The sequence below is a fragment of the Dendropsophus ebraccatus genome, chromosome 13, assembly GCF_027789765.1.
Source record: "Dendropsophus ebraccatus isolate aDenEbr1 chromosome 13, aDenEbr1.pat, whole genome shotgun sequence".
Lineage (NCBI taxonomy): Eukaryota > Metazoa > Chordata > Amphibia > Anura > Hylidae > Dendropsophus > Dendropsophus ebraccatus.
In genome coordinates this window covers 61279701-61290465 of record NC_091466.1, presented here as the reverse complement: position 1 = coordinate 61290465, position 10765 = coordinate 61279701, and the positions used below count along the sequence as shown (strand labels likewise).

General features: G+C 46.0%; 1 protein-coding gene across 1 annotated transcript in view; it reads left to right on the top strand.

Moving 5' to 3' along the window:
- Nucleotides 1–1183: 1183 nt before the first annotated feature.
- STXBP6 (syntaxin binding protein 6) overlaps nt 1184–10765 on the top strand; it is a 54611-nt gene continuing 45029 nt past the window's right edge. The window contains exon 1 of the mRNA XM_069949758.1: nt 1184–1650. The gene's annotated coding sequence lies outside the window, so the exon portion shown is untranslated. The remainder of the gene's footprint in view (nt 1651–10765) is intronic.

Below are 10765 nucleotides of genomic sequence, written 5' to 3'. Positions count from 1 at the left end.
GGGGGGGGGGGGGGGGGGGGGGGGGGGGCCCCAATCAAAAGTTTGCTATGGGGCCCAGCCATTTCTAGTTACGCCCCTGCCCCTGGCTGTCATATATATGGGGGCACCCCCTGGCTGTCACTGTATATGGGGGCACCCCCTGTCTGTCCCTATATATGGGGGCACCCCCTGGCTGTCATATATATGGGGGCACCCCCTGGCTGTCACTGTATATGGGGGCACCCCCTGTCTGTCCCTATATATGGGGGCACCCCCTGGCTGTCATATATATGGGGGCACCCCCTGGCTGTCAATGTATATGGGGGCACCCCCTGGCTGTCCCTATATATGGGGGCACCCCCTGGCTGTCACTGTATATGGGGGCACCCCCTGGCTGTCCCTATATATGGGGGAACCCCCTGGCTGTCATATATATGGGGGCACCCCCTGGCTGTCACTGTATATGGGGGCACCCCCTGGCTGTCCCTATATATGGGGGAACCCCCTGGCTGTCATATATATGGGGGCACCCCCTGGCTGTCACTGTATATGGGGGCACCCCCTGTCTGTCCCTATATATGGGGGCACCCCCTGGCTGTCTCTATATATGGGGGCACCCCCTGGCTGTCACTGTATATGGGGGCACCCCCTGTCTGTCCCTATATATGGGGGCACCCCCTGGCTGTCACTGTATATGGGGGCACCCCCTGGCTGTCATATATATGGGGGCACCCCCTGGCTGTCATATATATGGGGGCACCCCCTGGCTGTCACTGTATATGGGGGCACCCCCTGTCTGTCCCTATATATGGGGGCACCCCCTGGCTGTCACTGTATATGGGGGCACCCCCTGGCTGTCATATATATGGGGGCACCCCCTGGCTGTCACTGTATATGGGGGCACCCCCTGGCTGTCCCTATATATGGGGGCACCCCCTGTCTGTCCCTATATATGGGGGCACCCCCTGTCTGTCCCTATATATGGGGGCACCCCCTGGCTGTCCCGTCAGTCAGTCTTGTACAGTACATACAGTCCCTTGTCCTGTGGGTAGTCTATGTCCCAGCACATTACTCACCACTTACATTATGAAGGATTTGCCACCTGCCACAAAGTGACAAACACCTTCAGCTACTTTCCCGCCTTACGTCACCGTGTTACTAAGCGCAGTGTGTACATTGCGTCCAGCCGGTATACTGTACAGCAGCAGCCGCACATGTGGTGGTGGTGAGGAGGAGGAGGAGGAGGAGGAGGAGGGCCGCCACTGCTGCTGACACTACTGTGAGGTCCTGGGATGTTGGACTCCTTCCCCCTCCTCCCTGTCAGCCTGAGCTGTATCATGTTAACTGTTTGTGTACCTGTGAGGAGATCCATGGGAATGTAAGGAGGAGGCTGCCCAGTGTCCAGCTCCATACACACACACACACCTCCTCCTCCTTATATCCCCGTGTCAGTCTCTCAGCCTCCACACTCCGCTCCAGCCTCTCCTCCCTGCGATTCCCTCTCCCCGCACTGTGATTGGCCGCACAGGGTCACCTGGTTTTCCGCAGCAGACAGAGGCAGGACGGTGCTCCGCAGAACATAGTGCAGCCCGGCACCAGCCTCAGCGCTTGGGATTCCCGGGAGCTCTGCAGTCGGCTGCATTGCTGTATCAGGACTTCTATACCAGCTGGGTGAGTGCTACATGAACATCTAGTATTGGTTACTTGTCTTGGTGAGTGCCTGCTGCCCCACCTCCTATCACTCTGCACGGGACAGCAGCAGCCAGGATCCTTGCAGGGTTCTATCAATCTCCTCTCTACTACACAGGGGAGGATGGGATTTCCTATTGTTTTGGCATCTTATTGTGTGGACGATGGTATATAGATAATATATGTCAGTGTGCATGCTATGTATATAAGGTGGCTTCATGTCAATTACTAAATGGCAGCCACATCTGTGAGTTGCTGACACTTGCAGTACATGAGCTGGCGACACATGTTATAATTGATGGGATATCGTCTCTTCCATCCAGATGTTTGAGTTTATATAGGCGGATTTATTAGACAACTAATGCAGCCAACACAATTTGTTTTGTGATTTAAAGGGATATTCGAAAAATGTGCGATACTTACCTTCCTCGCTTCCTCCACTACTCCTCCAGAGCCGCTCCTGTTGCACAGCGCTTCTTCAGATTTCATTTAAATAATTGAACACAGCATCAAATCTGCTGCGGATCCTGTAGGTGTGAACGCACCCTAAGGGTGCGTTCACACCTACAGGATCTGCAGCAGATTTGATGCTGTGTTCAATTATTTAAATGAAATCAGCTACGGGTCCGGTAAGTGTGAACGTACCCTAAAGGGGTTTTCTGGAGAGCAGAAGATGGTTAAAGCCTTCTGCCCATGCGCAATGATCGTGACCTAGCCCCGCCCCCTGCGCCACGAAAAGCTTACTTCGGAGACATGGAATCTCATAGAGTGTCGGAGAGCAGAAGGCTTCATCTGTCTTCTCCTCCTCCGACAACCCCTTTAATGACTTCCGCTGGATTTTTGGGGTTGTTGTCCTGCTGCGGAGTAAACATTTTAAGCCAATTAGATATCTTTCTGATGCAAGACGTCTCGCTTTGCAGCATTTCACACCTGCCGAAAACTTTTGCACAGTACTTTATGTTGGACATGACACCATTCTAGTTGAAAAGGTGCAGGTGCCATATCTTGGCGTCTGAGACCATTGCCATTGAGTCAAGATATATGTGCACGATACAACGGACACCACAATGAAACCAAACAGACCCAATTCTAGGGGCTTATTCACACGTTCTGTGAAACATGGAGGTCATAGACGGAGAAAGCTTGAAGTGGAGCCTGGAGCGTGTTTGAATATTCATGGCACTACAATGACACACCTGTGCGGCGGATTCATTAGTGTCACCAATATTCAAAAACTTTCTCCGCTCCTAGCATGTTGTTGACACATGATGCTCCACCACAGGTATTAATAAGCCCTAAGGGTGGCTTTACACGTACCGGATCCGCAGCGGATTTCATGCTGCCAGTTTGCAGTGAAATCCGCTGCGGATCCTGTACTGTGAAGCTGAATGGCTCCCATATACGCTGCCTGTATGGGACCCGGCCTCTTTAACTCCCCCGCTGCCCGCCCGGAGCATACAATACCTGCTCGGCACTGCGGCTGTGTGTGACACTCAAATGCCGAAAGTTTGGGTTCGGATCGTCTCGAGCATGCTCGAGGTTCACTCATCTCTTATGTTTACGAAGGGACTTTCTCTGTGTATTTCTGGGTGTCAGTGCGCGGAGTACCATCACAGGACAGAAGCCGTCCCAGCCCTTAGTACGTAAACTATAACTTCTAAACTGGTCCTTGGTTTTATTCCCTAACGTACATATTTATATTGTTATTTTGTTTTATTTTTTTCAATAGGAAGTGATGCAGTAGTATGTGGTGTTTTTTAAAGCCTTTGAATCAAAATGTAAATGTTATATTACAAAAGACAAAACAAAACAAAAAAAAGTAAAGCGAATGTACTATCAGTACTATCAGTACATTCGCCTTACGTTTTGCACATGGATAGAATGGCGCCCCTCAATGATGCACATTGATAGAGGAACACCCCTCCCCCTCTATGATGTGACTCCATTGATTCTAATGGAGCAGCGTCATAGAGGGTTAGGGGTTTCCTCCCACTGGGGGCAGGCTGACCTGCCTCCAGTGCTTCACCCCCGGCTGGTGTCCGGGAATAGAATGCTGCCGTATGCGGGAATCGGGCTGGCACCGGTCTATCCATATGCAACGCTTAAAGTGAATGTACTGATGGTACATTCACTTTAAGCAAAGGACACTTCAGGACAGCCCAGATTTTTGTTGGTCACTTCCAATGCTCAGCTGGTGGCTGGATTCTCCAGTGATAGCAGCTTCTTGGTCTACATCAGGTATGGGGAATAGAGATGAGCGAACCGGGTTCGGGTTCGAGTCGACCCGAACGTTCTGAATTTGATTAGCTGGGGCTGCTGAACTTGGATAAAGCTTTAAGGTTGTCTGGAAAACATGGATACAGCCAATGACTATACCCATGATTTCCACATAGCCTTAGGGCTTTATCCAACTTCAGCAGCCACCGCTAATCAAATGCCGAAAGTTCGGGTTCGGATCGACTCGAGCATGCTCCAGGTTCGCTCATCTCTAATGAGGAACCTTCGGGCCTCCAGCTGTTGCAAAACTAAAATACCCATTATGCCTATACAGCCAAAGCTTAAGGCATGATGGGAATTGTAGTTTCCCAACAGCTGGAGGGCCAAAGGTTCCCCATCCTTGGTCTGCCCTTTTTCTCTACAGCCCTCTCAGAGGAGAATTGTCGTATAGTACATTGCCCATCAGGAACCATGAAATTAAGGGTTGTGGTTAATCTGCCAGAGAGACACAGCAAGTCTTCCCAAGGCCGTTGCACATGTTAGAAGGCCGTCTGTTATCAATGCTTGAGCCATTGGAGAATAATGGATCTGACATCACCTTTTCTTACTAGAAATCCTTGACAAAATCTATAATGCTCTGTTATTAACAGGCTTTGAATTCTCTTTCAATAGAAACTGAGAAAACTTCTTTAAGGTCCAGTGACACACAGCGGGAATGGTGCGGATTCTGAAAATTACATGGAAGGGAAAACCCAATGAGGGGCATTCATGAAGCATTATGTGGTAATCTAGGGGAACCAGGTGGTGTTGTATAGCTGGGCAAGATGGCGGTGTCCCACTGAGGCACTTGTCAAGGTGGCCAGGATTAGTATGCACCCACCCCTGGGTATACCAACACACACTTTGGGATTAGAACAGTCTGTGGTGTAGGTGTAAGTAACTACAGAGTCCCAGGTAGATTTAAACAAGGTGCAAACTTTATTTAAATTCTTTTTAAAGGAACAGTGCATGCTGTAACAGTTCTCTTTGGCAACAGGGAAATACAGTAAATCACTTGTCTGACTGATCCCTTTGGTGAGCTGGGTTCTAGTAATAATCCCTGGTTAGTGCAGGTATACTATAGAACAGACCGAGAATATAAGGGCAAAGTCTCAGGGTGCTTTAGTAACTTGACTGTAGTTGACATTGAGCTGCCTGAGGAAGTGGCACCTGCTGGAGGGGCTCTGACCACCGTGTGTGTGATAACAGTACCTGCGTCCACAGGTATGACCTTCCACCTTTTGCTGTCTCTGGGCACCAAGTGACACAAGCTCAGAAATGCAGTCCCCACCCCTGGGTAAGCTAGCCTTGAGGTGACCCCTTAGAAATCCTAGCATTTGCAGCACAGTTCTTGGCTATATCTGCACTTATCTGACTGCTGAATCTTGTAGTACCTACTGCAGACTTTTGGTACGGTTTCATAGAGAAAAGTATGATAGCCCCTCAGTATGGAATAGGTTTTTCCCTATCTCTTTGTAGCCTCACTAAGTGTTTTGTAGCCAGACATGGCTATTTCTGGAACTCTCTTTATATAGAAAACTATCTGTCTCACTCACAGGAACCTGAGTGGCCTACCTCCTCAGAATGTTGTAAATGTTTGAGCAAACCTGTAGTGTGTGCAAAAAAATTGTGACTTTTTACAATGTTTTTGCTTAGTGGGAAAAGCATGCACCCGATTTACTAAAACTTCCATCAGCCAATAAGTGAGCTGAAATCTGCAACAGCTCCTAGCTAGCATAGACTTCACAGAGACACGTGGACATCCGCCGATGTGCCAGATTTATTAAAGGGGTTATCCAGTGCTACAAAAACATGGTCACTTTTGCCCCACTCTTGTCTCCAGATTGGGTGGGGTTCAAAATTCAGTTCCATTGAAGTAAATGGAGCTCAATTGCAAACTACACCTGAACTGGAGCTTTGTTAGATAGCTGATAGGCCAAGGAGATACATGGTACCTTTCATTTATCTGGCTATGCTTCTAGAGTGTAGAAAAATTCTTTAATTCGCTAATGCAAAGTGTCAAAGGGGCGTTTCCAAGTTTCTGAGGGGCTGTAAGGCCTTCTCACTCCCCCTCCCATCCCTATCTCTGCTTTATTGTCAGTCTCCAAGCTGCAACAAGGATAGGAGGGAGAGTGAGGAGGCCTTTACAGCCCTCAGCACCTCAGGAGCTTAGAAACGCCTCTTTGACACTTTGTACCCATGGCAAGCCCCATGGACATAGAGAAAGATAGAGAGAACATTGAGATGGATGTGAACAAGGAGGGGGAGGCTGAGCTGTGAGTTTTATCTATTGTGTCCTATATAGAATTACAGTGAAGGAAGACACTCGTAGAAAGCACTTTACAGCATCCTCCTCCTTATCATCACACAAACAACAGAAAGTCTCAGCTCAGTTTCAGGCCTAGTAAGGAGAATGAAAGCAGACAGATTTCAGGATTATTTTAATATATTGACAGTAACATTAGAAAAAAACGAAATAAAAAATTATAAAAAAAAAATGTATTTAACTTAAAATCTTGATTTAAACTATAGTTCGTTTTCTGATTAGACATTCCCTCTAAATTGTGTAAAAGTAATGGCGCATGGCCAAAATGTTTGTTCTGCACCCGGGTAAGCAGCACATTAATCAGCGCAGATTGTCGGCCTCTGGATGTAAACTGATAGGCCAAAGAGGCAATGAATCTGGTGGCTAATTGAAAGGGGAAGGAAGCTTAAATTGTCACTATATAGAGATTACGCTGGATTTAATTTAAAATTGTGGAAACCCTTTAGGCTGGATTTACACTGTGCTTTTCTTGTTGCTACTTTGACAGGTTAACTCCCATATCGCTCAATGAGCTCACTAAAGAAAGAAAGAAAACACTTGGTAAAAATAAACCCCGCCATAACCTAAAGGACCTTTGACACGGCCAATTATCAGCCTGGAGCGTTGCTAAAAACATTCCTTCGAACGATATTTGGCCTGTGTAACTGTAACAGCGATCAGCTGAGAAATGGGAAGCCACCCGATCCTCAGCTGATCGCATCTTTAAGGCTAGCTTCAAAATTAAATGTTATCAGCCAGCATGGAAATGCACGTATGCTGTCAGCTTCCAGATCAGAGGAAATACATACTTACCTTCTGTGCTGCTTGTGATCCGGCATCCCGCTCTCCCGTTTTTTCAGCCGCTCCTGACAGCCGGAGGAGATGGGACAGACTGAAGATGCAGAGAGTAGAACGGGAAGCACTGCTCGTGATCTGGAAACTGACAGCATGGACGTATACATGCCTGTGCTGTCAGTTTCCATGGCCGCATGAACGATAAGTGGATCATTAGTGTGGCCCCCTTCCGTTCAATTAATTGTGCCATGTAACAAACGAGCGCCAATCTCGTCTAAAAGGACCCTAAAACTGCGAATGCTGTCATTGCTTACAACAGGTATACTTATTGCCACGCAACCTCTAAACAAAAGTTCTATTTTGTGCATTTTGAGTGTGTGTTTATATGTAAAAAATATTTAGTAATGGATCTGCTGCTGACAGATGCCTTTTATAAAACTTCAAGTAGAAGTCCGGCCAGACCCATTTTTTTGGCAAGTGCTGGGGACGGCAAGGATAAAAGAAATTACATGCTCTTACCTCCCCTGCTCCAGCGCTGGTGGCCGCTTTGGATGCTTTGGTCTCTGGCCGCTTTCTGGACTCAGCGGGGACCCGGCACATGACATGTGAGGTCCGCTCAGCCAGTCAGCGGCTGTAGTGGGGTCATGACCCGGGTCCCCACTCAGACCAGGAAGCGACAGAGGACTGGAGCGGCAGGATGTGGCCACCAGTGCTGGAGCAGGGGAGGTAAGCGCATGTTTTTTCTTTTATCCTCCCCCTCCCCAGCTCTTGCTAAAAAAATGGGCCTGGCTGGACTTTTTCTTTAAGTCCTGGCATAGGCTTTTTATTACACAAAACCTGCGTTCATCATTTTCTCACCACCCACTCCAATGTATTGATGATATATGATGCTTAGGTGAACAGTGACTAATTCTGTGTGTCTACATTTTTAATTTGTTCTTTTCCGACCAGGAAACATTTTGGGATTTTGTTGCTCGCTTGATTGCTTCAGAATTTAAATCACGCCGTATGTGCATATTGCTGGCCGTTTTGGTTGTACTGAGCTGATTTATTTTCATTGATTTATTTGACTTTTTCTTTCAGTGATTAGGTATATTCATATGTAGCATATCTGCTGCAGATTTGATGCCGTGTAAATCAATATAAATAGCTGAACACAGCATCAAATCTGCAACAGTGTGAATATGCCTATTGACAGAAAAAAAATTATACAGCTGTCGGAAGTTTGATCAGCTACCAACTCTGAAAAAATTCATCAGAAAAAGTTTAAATGGTCGCTGTCCTTTTAACTTAGCGCCATTTAAAGGGAAACTATCAGCAGGTTAGATAAATCTAACCTGCTGATAGCTTCCTGTTGCACACCGGGGGCTGAGGATAAAGATATGTCTCTTACCTTCATCATCGGTGCCATTTCTGGGCAGATTTGTCTTATTTGCTGATAGTTTACCTTTAAGATTATCCACATTGATCCTAAAAGGTAAATCAAGGCTTCCCTGTCATCTATGACCACCCAAAAAACTAAAGAGAGCTGTCCTTTGAGTAAATACTAGCAGTACCTACTGCTGTATATATTCAGTGTAATGCCCTCTTCCACTTTTCTAGCTTATCAGGATCACCAGCGGTTCATTTCTTACTGTAAAGCTCCCCATACACTTTATACTTCTGTCAGCTAAATCCACTGCGAGCATGAGGCTCTCCTAAGACTCCATAGACAAATGATGTTAGGTGTGATAGAAAGTCACTGCCCAACCTCTATGTTCTCAGAGAGATAAGCCACCATCAACTGCAGCTTACCCCTCCCCTTCCCGTAGAGAACAACTGAATGTTCATGTGTATGGAGAGAGAACTGTCAGCCGAACAATTTTTTGGCCAACGGTTATTGAAGGTGTATGGCCACCTTAATTTTATTAAGGATTTAGCAGTCCTTTCTCAGCATAAAATGCCTAGTGAGAATTTATAAGGATCTCAATATACATACAGTCCAATAAATGTATATAGAGATCTGCGATCCAACAGTATTGTATCCCATCCCTTGGGCTTTTAGTAGGGACATAAAAACAATACTCCTGCTGCTCTTTCTCCTTCACTGCTACAGTTCTTTCCATTCTGCTCAAATGACTTCTTGCCAAGCCAGTGTATTAGTAAACCCTTCACATGTCATCTATATTATTGTATGAATCACCAGCCCAGCACTGTGCCAGCCTGTTCAGTAAACTTTCACCAGCACTGTTGTGGAAAAGCAAAGAGGTGCTGTGCCATGATTGGCCAGAGAAGTAAAGGAAAGGAAGTCCAGGTGTGAGTACTGCTGGAAAACAGCTCACATCTGCTTTCCACACCCCTGCTGAAATAGCAGTTTTGGAGGGAGTGAGGTGTGGTGAGTGTGACTGGATACTAGACTAGACAAAATTGAGCTAATGAAGGAAACAGAGCAGAAAGTTTGCATCTACAAGCAGACGGAAAGTGGGAAAGACCACTTAAAGGGCTCCTACCTTTTCTGCTCTACGGTGCTCCAATTGCTCTGTGTACCTGTCCGTGTTGATACTTCCATAGTCGAGAGGGGGGCGGGACTGTCCATATTATAATCTCGGAGGCTGCAGGCTAATATATAAGAAACTATTTTAGGGACTGGCTTTTATATAAGACACTTGGGGAGGGCTGGCTACTTTATAAGAGACTATTTTAGGGACTGGATTCTACATAAGAGACTATTGGAAGGTTTGGCTACAATATAAGAGACTATTTGGAGGGCTAGCTACCATATAAGACACTATTAAGAGGACTGGCTACTATATAAGACACTATTGGAAGGGCTGGCTACTATATAAAAAACTATTGGAAGGGCTGGCTACTATATAAGGCACTATCGGGGGGCTGGCTACCATATGGGATGCTATCGGGGGGGCTGGCTGCTATATTGGGCACTATTGGGAAGGCTGGCTACTATATGGTTCTCTAATAGTAGGCCTGGCTACTAATGGGGCACAATTATGGGATTACCTACTGCTTGAGGGATACAATGGGTAACTACCATGTGGGGACAATTACTTTAGGATAGGCAGTGCCAGGAACGCCGCACGCTGCTCTGACAGTGCCAGAAATGCCACATGCAATTTTCATTAAATATCAGGGTTGGCCCACCATTTTATCCATTTTTTTTTATTTTGGCCCACTGTGTATTTGAGTTTGACACCCCTGATGTAGGACCTTTTTTGCTTTCTGGATATCCCGTTAGTAGGTAGTAGAATAAATCCATTGGGGAAAAAAATAAATAAATAAATAAAAGTGTGTGTATGTATAATATATATATATATATATATATATATATATATATATATATATATATATATATATATATATATATATATATATATATATAATTTATTCACCTCTAAAACAGTCAAAAATAGGTTTAATCGATGGAAAACCCCTTTAAGTGGTTGTTTTTCATGCTATGGCTGATGATCGTGTGTGTATTTATTCCTTTGTTACCCTCTGGAGAGATACCAACCAGGGATCCCAGCAAGCATTTCTTTTCTGCTGAATGCTACCTCTTTCCTTCTGTATCACATGGTTTTACATCACTTGTGTTTGCCTGGTGTAGGGGGCCTGGGGGGGGGGGGGATTCCTGAGGTTTCAGAAGAGTCTCTGTGTGTTGTGCATCCATTACTTGCAGATTTCACCATGTGTATTGAAGTTTGCAGTAAAAAAAAAAAAAAAAATACAACTGCTAAGACTTGCAGA